Source organism: Akebia trifoliata, chromosome 11, assembly GCF_017979445.1.
Source record: "Akebia trifoliata isolate Shusen 1 chromosome 11, ASM1797944v1, whole genome shotgun sequence".
Taxonomy (NCBI): Eukaryota; Viridiplantae; Streptophyta; class Magnoliopsida; order Ranunculales; family Lardizabalaceae; genus Akebia; species Akebia trifoliata.
In genome coordinates, this window is record NC_141385.1 from 28,353,476 (window position 1) to 28,369,018 (window position 15,543).

A 15,543-nucleotide genomic window follows, 5' to 3' on the forward strand; every position below is an offset into this window, starting at 1 on the left:
GCATTTAAAATCACATCTAAGTTTTATCCTTTTCTTAACTCAACTCCAAGGGTTTGGTGTGAACACCTTGAGTTGGAAGATATATCATGAAAGCTTGAATAACATAGAAGTTAGGGCTCCTTCACTCACTAACGTATGAAGCCCCTACAATCAATTATCTAGATTAAGCATGTTTTATCTTGATCTCATTTAAACATAAAATATCTAAGTTAAGCATAAAAGGTGTAAGGATTCATCTAGAACTTTGATGCATTAGAATTGGACAAGACTTTGAAGAGAACCCAATAATTATCAAAAAAGCATGAAAAGATAAAGAACAAAAATATAACAATAAAGAGAGAGGGTGAACCCTTATTAATTGGAAAAAGGGTCTATTTATAAATATTTGATGCTTTAGAAATACCCAAACATAGCTACCATCCCTCTTGAGCATGGAAGTTTGTGAGAAGCAAATAGATGCAATTTTAGGGTGCTTCGATCAAGGTTTATTGCATCACAATCATGCTGAGACTTTTGATTCTTCAATTTTTCATGGTTACTTGATTGATTTTCTAGATTTTAATGGATATTTGATTGGTTGATTTGGTGGTCCATCTTGATGGTTTGATATTTGATCTGCACAATGAACACATATAATCAAGACTTTTTGAAAAATGTATTAATTTTATGCAATTAAACCCCTTTAGCATGGTATAACATATAACATGATTATTTGAGGTTTAATACAATTATTTACCTAATCAAATACAATAAGGTGGAAGTAGAGATAAATGTCTAGGAAAGTGCAGATAAAACAGTATTTTGAGATAGTGATCAATCATAGTTCAAAGAAATTGATGTAAATCATCGTCCTAAGTTACCAATAAACATACTTGAGCTAATGAATAAATAGAAGTCTAGAGGATGACAATTATTGGACCTAGACATGGTTCAAAGTCTTGGGATCAACTTTAGGATATTAAGCCAATAAAGAGTAACTTGCTCTGATACCAATTGAAATTTCGAGCTTCATATCATCTCTAGTCCTAAAGGGGGGATGAATAGGATAAGTAAAATTTCTTTCGATTTATCCAATTTTAAATTACATTAATAATATAACTATTTGTTTTATGTCTCACTTTCCTCGATTTTGTACTTATGTCCATAAATTGCATTTAATGAAAATACACTTCAAATTTAAACATTCATTTCGTCATATCATTCAATGCCCTGTTCATATAAGATTTACCTATTCGGTATTTATGGCATCTTATGACATTCAAAGAATTCAAGTATAAGTTGCGAAATCATAAAACATGGATGAGACATAATGACTTATAATGGTTCGGCAATGTGCCTACATCCATTCTCACAACAAGTCTCTATTTTGCAATGCAATAGTTGTTCACCTAGAATTTAAACATTCACAGCATGTCATACATAGCATAATATTCATTCATAGCATACATTCATATATAAGTGTAAATTAATAGGGGCATTTCCACAAATACGAGACAAACATTTTATAGTGGTTCGACAGTGTGCCTACATCCACTCCCAAAGTTCCTACCAAAGAACTTGGTATTCACTATCAAAAAGGTTTATGATTCACCTCGAACCTTTTACATATACATTTTATATCTAGGTTAAATTATAAAACCTTAAGATCGAGAGAAACAAATCCTTCCAAAATTATGAATTTTGTTCTTCATAAATTCACGAACTTCTTAGTTCTATACTCTAACAAGAGCTCATTTTTTTATGAGCAGAACCAAGTAACCTCAACATAGATTTGAAAATGAAAAATCAAAATAACAAGGACTCACTCGACTCTTAAGGTTTGCCAATGATGATCTTAAGTTCTTCGAGTCCTCGACGTTTAAATCTTCTAATCAAGCTTTCGAGTTCGGCTCCTTGTGATTACTCCTTCCATCTTCTTCCTTTACTTCTTAATCCTTGAATGTACCAATGTGTATGCAATGTGAGGTTTGATGGTTGGAATGGAATCAAATGAGAGGTCTTAGAATGTTGAAGGGATTCACATAAGTTAGACTCTCATGATAGTAGAAAAAGCTCTCTAAGAGTATGTTTGATTGCATTTTTCCATGGAAATTGATTTTTCACCCCAATCAAAAAGTCCACCAAAACATGGATTTCACTTTTCCACCCATATGGGTAGGAAAGTGAGCCTATATTTTTCATCCACAAAATATCATCTTCTTCTTCTCCACTCATATCTTCTTTTCCCTACCACCACCACCATCACACAAATCACACCATCGTCATCAATGTGACCATCATCACCATCTCTAACTACAGCCACCTCTCTCTCTCTCTCTCTTTCTCATCGTCTTCTTCTTCTTTTCCTTCTTCTTTCCTCACCTCCTTCACCTCCACCACCATGTCCTCTCCTCTTCTTCCTCATCATCTTTTTTCTCATTTACCTCCATGTCCACCACCATCACGTCCTCCTCTCCTCACTCTTATTATTTTTCAAGCCTATTCTTCTCCATTCCAAGCCTTTCCCTATCCTTTTATCTTCTTTTTCCTCCTCCTCCATTCTTTCTTCTTCTTCTTCTTTTTCTTCTTCTTCATCTTCCTCATATATTTTTCCCATAATTTAATCCAAGTAAAATCAAACAATAGAATTTGATTTTTCAACCTTACCTATTTTCCACCATCATATATGAGATTGGTAAAAAACTTAAGGGACAATGACTTGGTTCATTGAAGGATCGATTTATTTAGGAAAACCTCTATTATTATCTGGTGGATCACTAGACTGAATAGATTTATTCTATCTATATGAAACAACTAGGATGGAACCTATTATCTAGGTGAAACATTTGGTTAAACAAATTCGGAGTTGCCTTCCTAAAACAAACAATAGCCATAAGTAGCATTATCATGTTCTACCTTATTGTATGGCCAATTGGGACAACACTTGACCAAATGGTCATTATCATCCCACCAACAATTGAAGTACTTTGCTTGATTGATATTTGTGAAATTGAACGAATATCAAATCGAAGGTTAGATGCTGAAATGGTGAAAACACCTAGCTTCTTTGTAAGACTATTCATAACACTCACTAGATTAGCAATGACATTCTTTAGACTAGGGTCTAGTTTCATCTTGTATATGTTAGACTTCTTGGCTAATCTATCACTATCAAACTCTTTGTGATTAGTGCTCCAATTTTGAGTATTCTCAACTAACTCCACAAGGAAATGGTACGCTTGGTTAGGAGTTTGGTTCATGAACTGACCTTTATCCATAGACTCAACTAAGGTACATTGACTTATGATTAAGCCTTTATAGAAACTTTGTACCAACTGTGCTTTGAATCTTTATCAAGTTTGGGAAAATTCTTTACCAGGACAACCGTTAAAATTTCTAACGACATCCTTTATTCACTCAATTTAGGTGGATGGTGAAAATTTAGGGCTTTATACCATGTCTAGTTTTAGAGGGAGTTGAAAAGATAAATTAAAATTTATTTAAATTATCTAATTTTAACTTAGAATGATATTTTTATTATGTGTTTTAAGTCATTCACCTAACCTCGATTTTGCACTTATGTCTCCAAATTGCATTTAATGAAAATACACTTGAAATTTAAACATTCATTTAATTATATCATTCAATGGTACATTCATATATGATTTACCTATTTGACATTAATGACATCTCATGTCATTCAAGGCATTCAAGTGTAAATTGCGGAATCATTAAACATGCACTAAACATATGACTTATAATAACTTGGCAATGTGCCTATATCCATTCTCACGGCTTATCTCTAGTTTGCAATGCGATTGAAGTTTAATTAGAATCTAAACATTGTTGTCATTTAATACATATCATAGTATCCATTCATAGCATGCATTCATCTAAGTGTAAGTTGATAGAGGCACTGTCATAAGCACAAGACAAGCAATTTATATTGGTTCAATAATGAGCCTACATCCACTCCCAAGGTCACCTTTGCGAAGGTTTGGTGTTCACTAATCAATGAGGTATATGGTTTACTTCAAACTTTTTACATAGACTTTTTATAGTTTGCATAAATTCTAAAATCTTAAGATCGAGAGAAACGCATAGATTTTGAAAATGAAAAATAAAATCCAAAGACTTACCAACACCTAAGATTTTCCAATGGGATTCTTGAGTTCTTCAAGTCCTTGTGCTCACGAGAGCTTTTTGATGTTTTGATATTCCAATCATGTCTTCAACTTCTTCGGCACTTCATGCTTCACTTCTTCCTTCAACATCAGATCTTTACTCCAATAGATGTGCCAATGTGTGCAAGGATTGAGGGAATGTAAAGTAGGATAAAATGAGAGGTCTAAGTAGGTTGATAAGGGATTCACCTAAGCTAAACTCTCATGTGTGTAGAGAATGTTCTCAAGTATAGAACAGGGAAAGCTAAACTTCTCTAACCATTGATTAAGCCCAAATGAAGCCAAAGCTTCTCAATGAATAAAAAATGAGTGGGCAATGACTCTATTTTTGATGGCACCAAAATTTAGTTCAATGGTACCAAAATTTGCAATGGTTAAATTTTTTATCGTTGGACATTTTCGGTGGCACCAAAACGTGCATTCTATGGACAAAAATGACCATTTGGTAGCATCAAAATGAAACCCTCTCTATTAACTGAAAAAGATTGATTTTCGATGGATAGAGTGGATTTCAATGGCACTGAATACTATTTACAAAATTACTAAAATGCCATTTTTAGGCATATTTTGATCCCAAGAGATCTGACGATCAAACGGTTTGGGAATTTTGCATATCATACTAATATGGGTTGCCTAAACTATCACCAAGATCTTGGAAAATGTTCTAAGTATTGCAAAATTACTAAAATGACCTTTTAGGTATTTTTGGTTATAATAAGCTATTTTTGGCTCCCTGAAGTTTCGATGATCGAATGGGTCGGGGAATAAGATTTTCTTATTAATATTAGTTGATCTAACAATCATCTAGGTGTTGGAGAGTGGTATAGGTGGTCTCATTATCATTTAGGCTTTGTGTACACACATTTAGAGTGTTTTGTCGATGTACTTGAGGTTAAGTGGTTTTACCAAAGTCTTCATGCATCTTCCAATGAAAATCGGTATGACACACAACTAAGTATTGAGATTAAAAAAATATGGAAATAACAAATGGTAGGTTATTCATGTTCTAAATCATGGAACTTACGGAACATGTGATGTCATCGTTGTCATCTCATTAAAAATTAATATTTATATACTCTCTTTAGCTTGTGGGCAAGTAAAGGATCAAACCAAAGAAAAAGGGAGATTGTTACCAAGTTAGCAAAAACAAAGTTAATCTAAGTTACAAATTTAAAATATGTTTTTGCATTTCTCTAAAACAAAATAAAGAGTAAATATTATTAGAAATTTAAGCAATAGAAAGAAAATTTATAATAAGAAAACAAGAAAAACAAAGCCATTAGTGATTAAAGTAACTTAGGATTAACAAGTAAAACTGTATTTAAGTTAACCCTTCTCTGCATTCAACCTCAAGGGCTTGGTGTGAGGTCTTTGAGTTGGAAGACATGGCATAAAGCTTAAAATAAACTATACTTAAGACTCCTTCACTTATTAATGTGTGAAGTTCCAACTACAAAATATCTAGATTAAACATATTCTATTTTGATCTTATCTAAGTATAAAACATTTAAGTTAAGCATATAAGGTATAGAGATTCATCTAAAGCTTTAATCTATTAGAGTTGGATTAAACCTTGAAGAGAACCCTATAAATAACATAAAAAACATGAAAGGATAAAGACATAAACACAAAAGTAAAACTTGTTCCTAGGTTTCCTCTTCTTACTAGTAGAGGGGGTCTAGCCTTTGGTCATTGTAAGGATACAAGAAGACATAATAGAATCAACACTTGTATTCATGTGGTAACTAGTATACACTATCTTTTTTTTTTTGAGAAATTACAAAAGTTGAAATAAAACGTAACTGAAAAATAAAAAATTATATAAAAAATGCCAACGACATTGAGGGAGAATAGAGAAGGAACAAGGGCCCAATGATTATTTCCTAATTAGAAAAATGATTTATTTATAGACTTGAAGTGCTCTAGAAGGATCTAAAAAAAATCCACCATCACTCTTGCGTATAATCTCGTGTGCGAAGCATATTAAAGCTTTTTTAAGACGATCAATTCGAGGTAGATTGCGCCACATTGATCTGGAAGCATCTAGATCTCTAATTTTGTATGATTGCTTGATTGTAGTGTATTCTTAATTGATTGATTTGGTGTTCATCTGGATGAGTTGATCATTGACATATATAGTAAACACATACAATCAGTTTTCCAATAATTACATTTATTTTGTGCAATTAAGCTTAATTAGCATGGTATAACATGCAATGTGATAAATTATGGCTAAATATACTTATTTACCTAATCTAATGAAATAAGGATGAAAGTCGAGATAAATACTTGAAAAAAGTGTGAATAAATTAGTGTTTTGAGACAATGATCATACCCCAAACTTATCTTTTTTAGTCCTTTAAAAAATAACTGTGCCACTTTTGTAGGCATCTCAATTGCTTTTAACAAATGCAACATGCCCTTAAACCGTTAGATTACCCCTAATGGATGAGTTTGACTCATGAGGGTTTGAAGAGAATATACCCACAAAATTTTAAATAACTTTTGAAGTAATAAAGGTCAAAATCAAAACTTATATCTAAAAACACAGGTTCTTTTAGGATTTGTCAATCATTTGGAAGTAATGCTTGGTATGGACTCTCAACTCTTATTTCTTTGTGAAAAACTTAGACTTAAATTGCCTTCAAAATATAGTGATTCTATGTTAGAAACTTTAGAGATTTAATTTCTTAGAGTGAGTTTCAACCTTCTAACTAATACAGAATAATTAGATCACTTAGGGTTTAATTCTAAACTTAGCATCCTATCTAGGGTAGAGAGAAGTGTGGATATTTACTTTAATACCTCTAAGAGGCTTTATCTATAATATTCCAACGTACTCATGCTTTTACACTTGATGGCTTTCACCTTATTGAAACTCTGAAGTTTTTTACTTTGATTCTTTTGAATCTTTCTTTCTTTTTCACTTCGAGGAATTTTTTATTTTTTCTATTTTTTTTTTTTTTTTCTACTCCTTTTTCATTCTTTTTTTTAAAGAAAAGTAGACAGTCATTTTCAAGGTATCCAGTCTAAGTCAATAGTTGCTACTCAAATCATATTCAACCAGTTCTATTTTTCTTCTAATCAGCCAACCAAATGAACAAGAAAGTCAAAGTTCATTAAACCACAGTTTTTCATTATATTCTAGATAGAAAAAAGGTAGCAAGCTTACTCAATTCAACGTAGACTCTTGGTAACCTTATTAAAAGTAACTATAAATAAAAGATAAATTTACTCTAACTTTTACCTAAGAGAAACACGAATGAAAAGTCTAAGTCAAAGTTTCCAACCAAAGACTGAGTTAGTATTGTTAACTAAGTGCTTAAAGATACAAGCAAAAATCTTGAATAAAATACAACAAAGTTGCGAAAAAATTTCAAATTTTTTTAAATTTTCAAATTTTTATGATTTTTGAATAGAAAATAAAAGATAATAGGTGGAAATTCGACCCTACATCCCCAAACTTAAACATGATATTGTTATTCAATATTTTAGTATGCACAAACAAATGCAAAACTAAAATTGACAAAAGGAAATGAAGTGGGTTGGATAACACCTGAAAATGATCCTACAATCTTGTGATATTGACACAATGTCCCTTAAAATGAAACAACACACCACTCACCACTATTGCAGCGTTGATTGTATCTATTGTATTAATCGTGATCATGTTGTATTATGTCAGAAGCACCAAGAAAGATAATCTGATCATAGTTTAGGTAATTGGTTCCTAAGCAATGTGGGAAAATAACACACCAATACTTTCAACCTAAACTGTGCAAACTAGCACAATACAAAATAACTATAAAAAAGAAGACGATTTCTGAAAAATACTGCAAAAAGAAACTTTTTTTGAAACAAAACATGGATAGTACAACATTAAGATAAAACAAAACAACTACTCAAGAAAGTAAACCTAATGGCATACTAACAAATAAACTCCAAATGAACATTAATTTCCTATGAGCTTTACCTCTAGTACGACTGTCTTAAAATTTTGAATCCTGTCATGCTGTTTAACCACATCGAGTTGTCACTCCAATGTCTTCTGCCCTTTATATAACTTGCCCATCCCCTTAAAAAATTGTATAAATGCTTTTTAGAGGGGACGTGGTTTGACATCAAGTAAGAATGATGTGTTTCTAAAATCTAGGCTAGAAAATCTAGCTACACTCGTTCCAGTCTCTTCAAACTCTTATCCTGGGCACTCATAACCATGAGGGCTTTCGTGTTCCCAAAGTGCTCTAGTATCAATTGGCACTAACCTGGGGCACACTTTACAAAAGATAATGTACCATTGAATTTTAAAAGTTGGATCATCTTGCCTTGGGTTGCTAGAACTACTATTAGTACTGCCTTACACCTCTCAAGAATCTGACACTAAGTGTGGGCAAACCATCGAGTGACTTTTTTTGGACTTGACACAAACATCGATCAGAGCGTTTAAGATGTGCACGTACTTTCTAAAGAGCAAAATATTATTTTACATCCCTAAGATATTTGATGCCATCCATCACCAATAAAGATATTGATTAGCTTGAAAGCTCTCTGATAGTAATCATCCACTCCTCTTGTTAATACATTGTGAATCGAGACCCAATCGTGTGACAAAGAATTAAAATGGATAACGTGTTTGGCAAGTTCCATCCTTGACTCTGTAATTTCGAAGATTCAGTTGATATATTCAAAACCAATGGCAAACGTGATGCCATAGAGCTTAATGATAAGCGAAATAATGACAAGATTGCCCGAAATAACAGAAGTGTAAAATTCTCTCAGTAATTCCTTGCAATAAACTTCAAAACCGATGTAGAGAAAATTGCTCCATCCTTGGTCGACAATGGTGTTGTGAAACCACATTCCATTGATGCCTTGAAAGTAATAGCTAAAAATAGATTCCTAAAAAATTATTTATTTGGACAAAGCCATGGGTACAACTACAATAAGGAAGGAAAAATGATTGACTGTTGAAAATTTGGTATTGATTGGTCATCAAAAGATAGTGATGTAGTAAATAATGAATGCGGCGTAGTGAATGTGATAAATTTACAAACACAATAAATGCAAGCTAGTCACAATTTGATGTTGCCTATGTAGTGATGTCATTATTGTCATCTCATTAGAAATTTATATTTATACTCTCCTTAGCTTGTAAGTAAGTGAGGGATCAAACCCAAGAGAAAGGGGAGATGTTACCAAGTTAGTAAGAAATGAAGTTAATCTAAGTTATAATTTACAATTATTTTTGTATTTTTATGAAGCAAAATGGAGAGTAAATTATTGTTGAACATTAAAATAGTAGAAGAGAAAATTATAGTAAGTAAACAAAAGATAAAACATCCATTAGTGATTAGAGTAACCTTATATTAGCACATAAAACTATATTTGAGTTATCGTTTTTTGCACTCAACCATAAGAGCTTGGTGTGAGCTCTTAGAGTTGGAAGATATGGCATAGAATTTTTAAGAAAATACTGTAGTTAGGACTCCTTCACTCACTAATATGTGAAGTCCCTTTAAGCATATTCTATCTTGATCTTAATCTAAGTATAGAACATCTAAGTCAAGCATATAAGGTATAGAGATTCAACTAAAGTTTTGATCTATTAGAGTTGGATAAAACTTGAATTAAATTCTATCAACATTATAAAGAACATGGAATAATAAAGAAATAACACAGAATTAAAGCTTGCTCCTAGTCTTCTTACTCTCACTAATAGAGAGAATCTGGCCTATACTCATGACAAGGATACAAGAGAAAATAAAATAACCAAAACTTGTATTCATGATAATGAAGATACACTATCTCCTTGAGAAATTATAGAAGTTGTTGAATTAAAACCTAGCTAAAAATAAAAATTATAGAGAAAATATCAAGGGTATTAGGAGAGAAGAAGAGAAGGGATAAGAGCCCAATGACTCTTTCTAAATTGAGAAAATAATCTATCTATAGACTTGAGGTATTATCGGATGATCCAAATATCACAGCTATTACTCTTGGGTATAATCTCCCGTGTGAAGCAAATAGAAAAAATTCTAGAGCGATTCAATCGAGGTAGATTGTGTCACATTGAAAGTTCACTATGTCGTATTGCTCTAGAAGTATTAAGGTTTCATTTTCTGATTGGATGCTTGATCTGAACTCCTGATTGTAGTGCATTCTTATTTAAGTGATGTGTTCATCTTGATGAGTTGATTATTGACCTGTATAGTGAACATACTCGATCAGTTTTCCAAAATTTATAATTATTTTATGCAATTAAGCGTAATTAACATGGTATAACATGAAATATGATAATTTGAGACTTAACATATTTATTCATCTAAACTAATGAAATAAGCATGAAAATTGACATAAATGTCTAGGAAAAGTGGGGATAATTCAATGTTTTGAGACATTGATCACATCCTAAACTTATCTTTTTCTAATTTCTTAGCTAGCAAATATATCACTTTCGCAACCATCTCGATTGTATTTAGCGAATGCAACAAGCCCTTAAACTACTAGGTTACTCCTAGTGGACGAGTTTGACTTGTAAGGTTGTGCAGAGAATATACCCACAAAATTCAAAATAATTTTAGAAGCAATAAAGGTTAAAATCAAAACTTATATCTAAAAACACAAGTTCTTTTAAGATTTGTCACTCATTTTGAAGTAATACTTGGTATGGACTTTCAATTCTTATTTTTCTATGACAAAACTTAGACTAAGGTTGACTTTTAAGATATAGTGATTCTAACTTAGAAATTTTAGAGATTCGATTTCCTAGAGTGAGTTTCAACCTTCTAACTAATTGGGGATATTTGGATCAACTTAGGATTTTATTTTCAACTTAACATCCTGTCTAGGTATTGAGAAGTATAGATGTTCACTTTAATGCCTTTAAAGGGCTTTCACCCTACTGAAACTCTAAACTTTTTTACTTTTGATTTTTTTGAATATTACTTTCTTTTCCATTTCAAGGGATCCTTTTCTTACTTGCTCCTTCTTTGTTTCTTTTCTACTCTTTTTTCATTCTATTTTATAAGAAAAGTACGTAGCCCTTTCTAAGGTACCCAGTCTAATTCAATGGTTACTCAAGACATATTCAAGTCACTTTTATTTTTTTTCTAATCAACCAACCAAATGAACAAGAAAGTCAAAGTTCATCAAACCCAGGTTTTCCTTATACTTTAGGTAGAAAGAAGGTAATAAACTCACTCAATTCAAGCTAGACTCTTGATAACCTTATTAGAAGTAACTATAAACAAAAGCTAACTTCGCTCTAACTTTTGCCTAAGAGAAACATGAATGGAACTCCAAATCAAAGCTTCCAACCAAATACTAATTTTATAATTTTTAACTAAGTGGTTAAAGATACAAGCTAGGATGTTGAACAAAATGCAACAAAGTTGCCAAAATATTTGTCAATTTTTAATTTTTTTAATGATTTTTGAATAGAAAATAAAATAAAATAAAATAGGTGGCAATCCGACCCTATACCCCCAAACTTAAACATAATATTTTCCTTAATATTTTAGCTTGTATATGCAAATGTGTAGACATGAGAATGTTCATTTTTGAATCTCAATGCTACGTGGTTTGGAGTCGTCACCATTTTTTTTTGGAAATGGGTGTGAATGGGCACCCGAATCGAATTTTTTGAAAGATTATTTTTTTTTAAGACATTGTAGTGACTCTCATTCTTGAAAAATGTATGGTCTACCTAAAATCTAGGTAAGGGGATTCGGTTAGAGAATAAGGAAGGTGTTAGGCACCCCATTCTTTCTACCTAAGGTGGTTACCTTTTAAATTTGACAATTTTTTTAAAAAAATATCATAATAAAAAAAATGTATGAGACGAATGAAATGGTGTGTGCATATAGTGAGTATGTACCTCTTTGAAAGAGGATTTGATATTAGTGTTGACATAAGAAATATCCTATGGAAGAGGATATTCTATGAAGACAACACACTTTTGCATGAATTGAAATGTTGATTTAGAATTTTAGAGAAATTCCATTGATGGAGTTCCCTTAGATCTACAACCTTAATGCATGCATGCTTAGCTAGAAACTTAGTGTTTTAACCCTATCAAAAAAGTTACACAATTCTTCATCATTGCCAAACATGTGTGGTGTGTGTGCATGGTATACATTATGATGTATGAGATAAAATTGGGTAAAGAAGGGCTTCAACCTCCATCTTTTCTACCAAACTGCCTCAAGCATTCCATGCCCAAGGTTGAGGTTCAATCTACTCAGGACGAATGAGGTTTTCTATTACATCCTAAAGGTTACTAAAAGGAAAAGAAAATAGAGGGATAGGAAAAGAAGATGCAACTTAAAAAAATAAATAACAACTACTATACCTACCTTGTCCCCTTGGAAGTCTTGAATGAACTTGAGCTTGAGAAATGAACTTGAGAGTTGAAGGATGTAGTTGAGGGTTGAGAGAGTTGAAGGTTGAGAGATGAGTAAAAAATTTGGTAGAGTTTTAGGTTGAGAGATGGGGGCTTGAGAGCATTAATTGTTTATAGAAAATGAGAGTATTTATAGAATTTTTGGAGAACTTTTAAGGATAAAGTGGTCCAACCCTAAAAATAAAGAAAATGGACATAAGGTTTAGGTTATTTCTTTTTGGATTTTTCATTTATATGAGGGTAAAGATGACATTTGTGAAGAAACTTAAAAAATATTCTTTGATCTTGATTTTTTGGTAAATAGTAGTGAGAGAACATAAGTACTTTTGGGAGGATGAATAGGAGAGTGACATGTGTAAATGTGGAGTGGTAGGTGAAAAGTAGACCTTGGTTCATTTGTAAATAACTCATAAAGCAGGGTAGAAGTATATTTTTTAAATGGACCAATGGGAAAATAAAAGTATTTTTGAAAAGGTGAGTAGGAGAATGACATGTGTAAAGGTGAAGTGTTAGGTGAAAGGTAAACCTTGGTTCATTTGTAAATAACTCAAAAAGCAAGGGTTAAAGTATATTTTTAAAATGGACCAATGGGAGAATAAAAGTGCTTTTGAGATGGTAAGTAGGAGAATGAAAGAACTCCATGTAGACCTTGGTTCATTTGTAAATAACAAATAAAGCAAGGGTGGAAGTATAATTTTGAAATGGACTAATGGAAGAGATCCATGTATGTACTTGAAGATTCCCACCTTTTGAGGGTATGATTGAAATTCTCTCAACTTTATAGATTATTACCAAAGATCCAATAACCTTTTTGGTTTCACCACCCTTTTTGAGAAGGGTATTTTTGGACTTTCACAAGGGAGAGTTGACTCTCCAATTAAATAATGCACTGGGTATTGGGGGCTTATGAGAGATCAACATATGTCACCTTTTGAGGGGATGTGAGAGAGTGGGTTTGGTGTTGGGCTTAGAATGAATTTGGGTTATGGACTTTGGGCTTTGAGAGTGGGCTAAAAGATTGGATTTGAATTTTGGTTAGAAGATGGGCTTTATTTTGGACCTTGGTTATGGTATGGGTGATGGAGCGGTGAATGGGTGATGGATTCGGATTAGGGACAAGGTTGAGCATGCAAACTATATAACATGATGCATGTATGCATGAAAATGATGCCACGTAGCAATACGGGCTCATTGAGGAACTTGAGTTATAAATCGAAATCAATTCGAGAAAATTTAGATTCTCTTAACGGGTTAGTGCAAATTAGGGTGTCTAGAAAATGCAAAATTGAAATTGACAAAAAGAAATGAAGTGGGTTGGATAGCACCTGAAAATGATCCTACAGTCTTGTGATATTATACAATGTGTCCTGAAATGAGACAACATAGCACTCACCATTGTCACAGCATCAATTGTATCTGTATTAATCATGATCATGTTGTATGATGCTAGAATCACAACAAAAGATATTGTGATCACAAATTAGGTAATTGGCTCTTACGCTATGTTAGAAAAACACACACCAGTATTTTCAACCTACATTATATAAACTAGCACAAGACAAGCTACTTACAAAAAAAATAATTTCTTAAAAATACTAAGATAAAAACTATTTTTGGAACAAAACATGATAAAACAAAAACTACATAACAAGGTAAAGTAAACATAATAGCATAATAACTAAATAAAAACTCATAATGAAAACAACTACTAGCATCTAATCCCTACAAGATTTGTCTCTAGTAGTGGCTATCTCAAATTCTCTTACTCTCTCGCATTGTTCAGCTACTTCAAGTCATCGCTCTAAAGTTTTTGTCTTCTATACAACTTACCCATCCCTTTGAAATTTTTTGTAAATGCATTTTGCAGGGGGGCTTGGTTTGGCATAATTTAAAAAGGACATGTCCTCAAAATATGGACTCAACAATCTAGCTTTGATCATTCCAACTCCATCACATTCTTGTCATGGGGGTTCACAACCATGAGGGCTTTAGTGCTCCTCAAAGTGCTCTGGTACCGATTGTCATAAACTTGGGGCATGATATTTAAAATACAATACACCTTCGAATTCTAAAAGTTGGACGATCTCACCTTGGGGTGCTAGTCCATTGGCACTTTCATTTGTCTATCAAGAATTTTACAGACTAAGTGTGGGAAAACTAGCGAATGACCCTTCCTTGGATTGACATAGGCATCGATCAGAGTCTCTAAGATGAGATGAAATATGTAAAAAGTTGGATCCTTGGTCTAGATTGCATGCAAGACGTATATGTACTTTGTGAAAAGCAAAGTATTGTTCTGCATCTCCAAACTGTTAAATTCCACCCATTGTCAACAAATATACTGATTAGCTTGAAAGCTTTTTGATATCCCCTACTCTTCTTGTTTATGTGTTGTGACTGAAGACCTAATTGTGTGACAAAGAATTCAAATGGATGACACGTCTGGCAAGTTTCATTCTTAACTTTCATAATTCCTAATATTGTTATGATGTCTTCGAAACTAATGGCTAACGTGATGCCATGGAACTCAATTGTGAGCGAATGAATGATGGGATTGCCTGAAATTATGAAATCATGAAACTCTCTCACCAATTCCTTGTAATAAACTTTTAAACCAGTGTAAAGTAAATTGCTCCACCTTTGCTCTACAATGGTCTTGCGAAAGCACAATCTTTCGATGCCTTGAAAGTGGGGATAAAAAATAGACTCCTCAAAAGTAGCTCATTTGGATGAAAGTGATTGTAGGTACTACTACAATCCATAGGGAAAAATGATCGATTGTCTAAAAGCTGAAGGTGATTGGTGAAAGGATGATTGCAATGCAGTGAATTTTGACTGCAACACTGTGAAGATAGTGAATCTGAAAGCGTAATGACTGCAATCTGGTAGTAATGGGATGGAGAATGCATTGATCACTTCAAATTTTCACAAACACAGCTGATAATATAGATCTACAAATTGGATCTTTGAAAGTTTGTG